Raw genomic sequence first — 8,442 nt, forward strand, 5'->3', positions numbered from 1 at the left:
TCCACTGTTGGAAATCATTAGGCCATTGATGGACACTACGTTTCCTAGCTTGAGATAAAAGATAAGCATAATGGTCACACAACCATCGATCTACTTTCACATCATTTCTAGAAGAAGAACGAGGATCAAAATGAGTCACTAAATGTTCTAAGGAATAGCCCAGGCTGCGATGATGCAGAAAATACACACAGTACTGTCCACTCACCAAGGAATCTGTGCCTTGTAATTTCACATTATTAAATCGGGTGGTCTGAGCATTTCTTCTCATAAAGTCAACGATATCGTCTTCCAAAGGGGGCAATCCGTACGAATCGAAATATTCCACACATCCTTCTTGAGGAAAGTAGATGGCTACCCAGTGGGTTCCTGGGAGATGACTGTTGTCCGTGTTGAACACGTAAGCTTGATGGTCTTTAGGTTTGCGATGAGGGAGTTCATCTTTAGCACAGACGACAGGATTCCAAGAAGCCGTATACGAACTGTGGTTCAAAAGGTAATAAAGTTCCCAGGTATCCATTGATTTGTGTGTTTTTTTTCTTCTTCACAGGTAATAATAAGTCGTCAATTCGATCCTGACCTTTTGCTTGAAAATGTCTGACAAATAACCGTTTCTTCGTTTCGTCTCCTCACTCTGATTCAGGAGAGCTTCGATACGATGGATCTCTTGAGTGGTTAATGGTGGACAAGAATGTTCACGCAAGTCTTTATACCACTGATGCAACACGTCTTCGTCCGTGATGAGACTCCAAGCCTCGTCCAGATACTCGTCCAATTTTTCTTCTTGACTCAGCATTAGGCATTTATCGTGTTGAATTTGACTGGGATGAGCGTTTTGACATCCATAGCAATCTTTCTTGATCAATTCCGTCATTTTTTCGACCAAGTGTTTGGCAAAACAGGAAACTAAATGGGCTTCTTGTTCTGGCCATCTTGACTTCATCATGATAACTTCTTCGTCTTTGTCTTGAGATTCTTCTTCCCCGGTCTCCTCACATTCCATCTTCAAAGTTTCTCCACTAGGTAAAGAGGGATAACAGTCTTCCATGACTTCTAGTAATCTAGAATGACTTCTCTCAAACTGTTGATTTCTATGGTGTTATCGAATTCTGCATACAGGATGACGTTCAACGTTGGATTAGCAGCAGCGGGGTCTTGGATTGCAAACTGAATTTCCACACGAATCTGGCCGGATTTTATAGGGTGGAAATGTCCCTCGTCGCTGCCTTGGTCTGGAGTGAAATCGAAAGCCCACAAAGCATAACCTTTTGCATAATCCTCGTACGTAATGCCGTGACTGGTGTTGGTTCCTAACTGTCCCGTGGCTTCGTACAGTACGATCTCAAGTAATTTTTGTTGGTAAAGTCAGGTTCAAAAGGTCGGGTAAACAAGGTCTTGCCATCGCGACTGACTTCGATCTTGGACACGTCAAAGTGTTTAAAGTAGAAAGGATTTTTAGCGATAGCTCCGTTGAAGGCTTCATTCTCGACGATACTAATGATTAAACGTTTGGGTAGCTGTCCTTGGAACAGATGATCTTGGATCATGGATCGCTGTCCCTTGGGAATGGTGAAAGTTTTCACTTCCACGCGTCGTATGGGATACTTGGCGGTCGTTCTGCTCAACGTCTGACTGATGTCGTTTCCCACTTTAGGTAACACTTCCACACGGCGTACGTAGAGTCTGGCTTCTTGGATTTTGGTTTTGTAATCGTCAGCATTAGCCAATAAATGGAAAGCGGTACTGCTCCGATTCAGTCTCAGGCGGACATCCACCCCGTTCAGCAAATATTTCTCTTGCAACCACATGTCCAGATGCAAACGATCCATCAATTCTAAACTCATTCCATCTTTGATTCTGTCTCTTCGTTCTACAAATCCGTCATTGTTTGTACTCTTTGGATTAGTTTCGAAATTTTCAAACTGCTCACCTTCGTCAGCTTCCCATACCACACAGGCATTGAGATGAGTGTTCTTGGCGTCTATTCCGTACGTCAAGAGATTTTCTAGGTAGGCACGATAAGGGTAAGTATCCATGCTGCTACTGACTAGTTTGTTATTCAAGTACAAGTCCACTCCACTGAACAAGGAATGCATGAAATTGTTGACGGGAGCTACCGCTTCATCGTCTATATTACCTCCAGTCTTATCTACAACTTTGACTTTCAGGTACAAGTAACTGCTATTCAGATCGATGTAATCTTCGGGCTGTCCTTTGATTTCAAACTCGATGGGAGCAGAATCGGTCAATGAGGAGACGGGGTGAAATTCCACCCATTGGGATTCTTGCATGGTCATCATGGTGGGGGGGCATGGCAAACAGATCCAGTTCCGTCTTGGAACAGGCGCAAGACTCTCGGTGCATCATTTTTTTCTGTGTTTCAATAATCGAAAACGTCTAAGTCTCGAACGGTTCTTCTTTTCTTGGCCTTTCTAGCTTGAAGTCTGGTGAAAGGGTGTTTTCTTCGTCGTCTCTTTCTGCCTTGTCCTTGCTGAATGCCTGATTCGGTAGCGTGCAGGGCATTTATAGGTGTGTCTCGTCGGCCCAAAATGTCTTTGCCCGTTTGTAGCAAGACATTTTTGCCTGCCCCCATGAAGGCTTCTTTAGGGTTTTGTTTGTCGATGATGACATTTTGGAGAAATTCTTTGCCTTGCGTCAGTGCCGCATCTTTTAAGGCGTGCAATCCGCGTGTCACCATCGGTTTCAACACCGGGGCCACCGAACGAAAGGCCGATTTTAACATATCTCCTAAACCGTGTCCTCGCTGTCGAGCAACCCCCCGGTACACTGGATACATGACTTACGAATCGTGAGAGAACCGTTTTCGAAAATGGAGTTTCACCATGACTTTTCCTTTGGTGAATGGAATATTTTGTCCCAAATCTCCTTTTATAGTAATGTTGACCGTGTCCGAATACGACTTGCTGACAGGCAAATAGTGAGGATGGACAAATTCGCGGTGGACGTGGTAAGTGTTTCCACCTTCCTCGTCAGCGTTCGCGGCAGAATCCACTTTGAAAGGAATGACACGCAGTAACGGTACGAAGGTGTGTCCCACCATGTTGTACTCCACCACATCAGAATATACGAACATCAAATTCAGTCCTTGGTTCAGTTCTACCGGGGTACGAAATAACTTGCTAAAAGACTCGTTGTCGTAAATGATGGGTAATTCGTTTTTCTTCATCATGGTCATACTCATGTTCATGTCTCCGCCCAACATGTCAAACAATTCAGGACAAAATAAGAAAGACATGATTTTACCCCCCTCAGGAAATTTTATCAGGAAGCGACGAGCTGTTTTGTGGTATTCCAGGGTGATGACACCTTTTTTGACACTTTCCAAAGCTCTAAGAAACACGCCATTAAACCTGGTGGCTATGGTGCTGACCAAATGTTGACCACTAAAATAATAGCCTGGGGGAATGAACAAGTGATAGGTGGTGTACTTTTGATTTTGTGAACGGGTTTTCTTGTCATATTTGACGTGGTCATCCAAGTAGCGTTGCAATTGCTCGTCATAAACTTCCACATCAAATTTATTTTGATTGGGAAGAACATTGAGAACTTGGGTCGGGTGAATGATTTCCACTAAAGCCACTTCCCAATGGGCTTCGTGATCTAAGGGGATGGCCTGAGGTAATTTGGCCGTGTAACAGCACAACGTGTTGTTGGGAAACACCTCCATGGAACTGTCACTGGGTAAGGTTAAGTAAAATTGGTTTTCGTGACTCATAATTCCAGAGTTCTGTGGCTGTCCGGAGGGGTTACTGGAAGTCAGAGGCGTGTCTCCGCCCAAAATGGGGTTCTGGTTGTGGTTGGACTGGTGACTGGCACTGACACTGGCACTGGACACAAGGTTCCCGTGGTTCCCGTTGGAAGAGAATTTCAGGGAGGGATTGGGAAGCAGGTAACCGATGCAACTGCTCAATAAAATGGTCCACAATTGCTTGTCTCCTTGTTGCAAACTCAAATTGGCGATGGCTGCCCCGATGACACAATACACCACGAAGATTTGGCAGAAAAAGACGATTTGCGTTTTAGGCACACGTTCTCCACACCACACCCACAAGGGTTGTTTTTGTAAATCTTGCACAGAAGAACTAGGTGAAGGAGAAGTGGTCGACGTAGCTGCGTCTGCTGTGTGAAAGGGCATGATGGTCACTTCTTTTTATAGTCGATGACTTGCGAAGCGTCGATCCAAGAATCAAAACTGGGTTGATATCCTTTCCAACGTACTTTCACTTCTTTGACACGTCCGTTGCCCACTTTACGGGTTCTGCGTTCGAGAATGCTTTCGATGTCGTACACGTCGTCTTCTTTTTTGGTGACACGTTGTAACTCGGGTAAATAAAACGTTCCTTTGAGCACTTCTCCGTTCATGTCTTCCAATTTATAGACGGCAGGATGACGGCCATGCACTCGTCCAGTGACGCGAAAGAATTCGGTCGTCCAGTTAGGTAAGTAACCTTTGTCGAAAGTGCGTTTGGTTTTACCAATGCGCACCCAATCTCCTATAGCCAACATTCCACTTTTCTTGGGGACAGCCCTCGTCGGGGACGTACCGAACAGGCGCTCAAACACCAACACTTCGTTGTCGGGAGTCACTTCTTGCGGGGCACGTCCGATGCTTCGATGGTAAGATTGGTTGTACGCTTGCACCAGGTGCGGTAAGATGTCGATGTACTTCAGAGTGTGGTGATGCGTAAAATATTTCCACATGCGTTCTTTCAAAGTGCGTTGAAAACGTTCCACGATGCTGGCTTTGGTTTCAGGATTCTCGGTGGTAAAAAAATGAATGTCACGTTTCTTTAATTCTTTTTGGGAAGCTTGGTTCAGAAATTCGGTGCCTTTGTCCGTTTGCCATCGAAGAGGGTGACGACCGCTTTGTTTCAACACCCGTTGCAGGGCTCGCACTAACTCGCTGCTCGATTTGGAAGTCAAGGGCACGACCCAGGCAAATTTGGAAAAGACGTCGATGACACAAAACAAATATTTGTAGCCACGATTGTAGCTGGCCAAATGAGAGACATCGGCTAAATCGGCTTGCCATTGATGATCGATGCCTTCCACTCGGGTGCGACTTCTGGCAAACTTGCGTCGAATGGGTTTGTGTAAAGTGTTGGTAGCTTGTTCTTGTAACCATCGTTGCACTTGAGGTAAACGGAGACGTTTCAGTCGAGTTTTGGCAGCACGATACAATTTTTGAACTCCTGCGTAACCTGCAGGATGGGAGGGATCGTAGTAAATGCTGGCTAAGACTTTTTCCATTTTTTATTTTTTGTGTTGGTTGGTTGGTTGATGTGTTAATAAGGCACCCACTCTTGGAAGAGGCTACTCTTTTTCTCTTGGGGTATTTTCTTGGATTACAATGCTTTCCGTGTGCGACCGGCAATAGGTGTCGAAGAGGAGGAGGATGTTTGAGCGGGGGATATCGGTTCTTGTTTCACTTCTGTCTTCACTTCTGTCTTCACTTTCTTTGTCTCTTGTGATGAAGAAGGGGTGGCCATCATCTTTTTAATCCATCCAATTCTGGAGGTAGGTTTTGTTGTTAACTTGCGTACTTTTTCTGGTGGAGTTTGAAACCCTTCTTCTTCTTCTTCTTTTCCTTTTTCTGTCTTGGTCACTGGTACTGGTGGTACTGGTACTGGTACTGGTGATGGTGCTGGACTTTTCATCATGGTCTTAAAATCTTTCAGAGTGGGTAGAGCTGTTTCGTCTAAAGCTTTCTGGTGAAAGAGTTGCAGTCGTTGCAAAAGTTGACCGTACTTTTGCGATTTTTCTGTTTCGGACAAATCTTGGCGATCCATCAAGGACTGCAATTCGTGTTGTAACTGGGACATCTCGCTCAAATGGAGATTGGGAGGTAAATGCGGAGTGCATTGTTCTTGCCACCGATGGTATTCCATCCATCGTTTGTAAGGTACTAAAGCTAGTTTTCGTCCTTCCATGGGGTTGTCAGGGGTCGATTCTGAGATCTTGGGACTTCCGAGGGCCTTTTTATCTTGCTCCCACCAGTCCTCCCAACATGGTTCCCAAGACTCCTTTCAGTATGGGGCCTAACAAGAGGGGTAAAACGCCTCCACGTTGCACTAACATCTTCTTCTTTTGACGAATGGGAATTTTCTTTCGAACCATTTGGCGAAGAACGTGACGATGTTTGCTTAAGCATTGTTTCTGGTGTTTGGACAAAGGGATCGTGCCTTTCAAGACATTCAAACAACATTCACACACGGTATCGATGACCTCTTTGGAGGCCGATTGAATGAGTTTTTTTCGTAGAGGTGAAGAAGCTTTGGACAGGACAGATAACAGGTCCCCATGTTTGACTAAACGTGGTGGCAGTCCTTTCCTTTTCTTTCCTTGGGGTTTTCTGGAGGGTGACATCTTTGAGTCTTCATGAGCACCAAAAAAACACTGATACCCCCGACTTGGTCACACACCTTTTTTATACTGGAACGCATCGCCACTGATTGTCTTTACGTCGTATCAGTTTGAGGACAGGCATGACACGTCGTGCAGGGGTACGCAACAGACTAAATCGAGCCAGTTCTTGCTTGGACAAATCCAGTAAACTTTGTAACATGCCCGATCTTTCATGGACTTTGATTTTGGGAGAAGGTACTTTGTGAGCAGCAGCCACTGCCACTAAATTGGAGGGTCCTGCCACTGGGGAAGTTCTTTTTGGGGTCATCAACGGAGAAGTTCTTGGTGTGATCAACGTCTCCAAGTACTCTTCAGTTCCTGGTGTCATCAACGGAGAAGTGGACGAACGTGATGATGCCGGAGACGCAGTCACCGCCGTGTCAGGTCGTGGTTTGCGAGTGTAAGGTTGCGTCCTGGCCGAAGTGCCTCTCTTGCGACTAGTTTTCTTCTGTGGACTTTTCTTTTTCTGGGGACTTTTTCTCTGTTCCTTTTTCTGGGGGCTTCTTTTCTTTTTCCGGGGTGGTGTCTGGTCAGAGGAGGGTCCCGCCACGGGAGAAGTTTTTCTTCTTGGGGACCTGGTCTTTTTCTTTTTCTTCTTGGGGCTTCGTTGGATTTTTTTCTTGAGTATAACTTTAGGGGCATTAGGATCCCATCTTAAGAGAGAGCGAATGATGACCCCTCCTAGAGTACCGCTCCCTCCAGGTTTCAAAATGATTTGTTTTTTGGTTTGAGTGTCGATCGGCCAGTTGGACCAAAGCGACTTTGTTTCGATCGAAAAAGCGTTTGGTTTGATGAGGAATCTGAATGATTCCTTGGAGTATTTGACGTGCCGTCACCGTGAACCATCGTAAGACTTCTTTGAGACTAGCTTCTAAGACACGAGCTCGTATTTGTGGATTTTTTTCTCGACTGATGCCATACAAGGCACTAATCAATTTGACGGGAAGATGCGACTGAAGGGACGTCATGTTCACACTGTGTGTGAGACAGACGAAAAAGGGTCTGAGGTTTTTATAGAATTTTTTATGTGGAGTGAAATGAAGTCGAGGACGGAGACGTGTACAGGACAGGCCCTCCGTCTTGGCACCAGTGGTGAAACAAGTGGGTACGAAATCGCAAATCCTCGGGGGTCGTAGGTTTCAAATCGACGAGTAAATAGGCGTGTGGCGTTTGAGTGGCATCGTCGTACGCCTGAGTCAGCCAAGGCGTTCCTAACTGTTTGGCTAAGACTTGCACTTGCAATTTATCTCGAGGGCTTTTAAACAAGACCACGTAATGCGCATTGAGACTGATGGTGCGATGGGCTTTACTTTGTTGAAACAAATTTTGAGTGATGTAAACGACACTGGCATTACGGTGATGCCCTTTGCGCGTGAACCACAGTTTAATTTCTTCTTCGTCTTCTCCTAACATGTCGTCGAAAATGACCAAATGGGTTTGACGGGAGTCAGAGACGATGCCGTCGTCTTCTTTAGGAATGCCTTCCACAAACACGATGGAATCGCCTTGACTTTCTCGCAAGAGGCTGTACGCCGATTGCCACTCTTTGTAACACCACACGATCCGTTGAGGTGGTCGATCGATCAAATGATGTTTATGTTCGATCAAACGTTTGACGAATTCGGTTTTGCCTGAACCGCTAGGTCCAGCAATGAGCATGTTAAAGGGATGGCGAAGATACAAAGCCTCCCAACTGGCACGATCTAAGTGTTCGTCGATGACTTTGACAGTGGAGGAAGAGGGAGCAGATACGGCAGAGGTAGCCATAGTGTGAGGAATGTCACTTGTGACACGAAAACAAACAAGACAAGAGTTTATATACTTTTTTCAGAACACGTTTATTGAATGTTTTTTTTCAAACATGAATACGAAAGACAAAAATACATAAAAGCCAAAGGCTTAAGTACAAGAATAAAAGGCACATGATAACCATTAACGTGGAATAAAAACAAGTGTCTGTACAACAACATGTTTTGGGTAATGTTCTAACCAGTTCTATAGTAGGGGGTAAGGTCACAC

This window comes from Sinohyriopsis cumingii, chromosome 8 (assembly GCF_028554795.1).
Source record: "Sinohyriopsis cumingii isolate HCF-2022 chromosome 8, ASM2855479v2, whole genome shotgun sequence".
NCBI lineage: Eukaryota > Metazoa > Mollusca > Bivalvia > Unionida > Unionidae > Sinohyriopsis > Sinohyriopsis cumingii.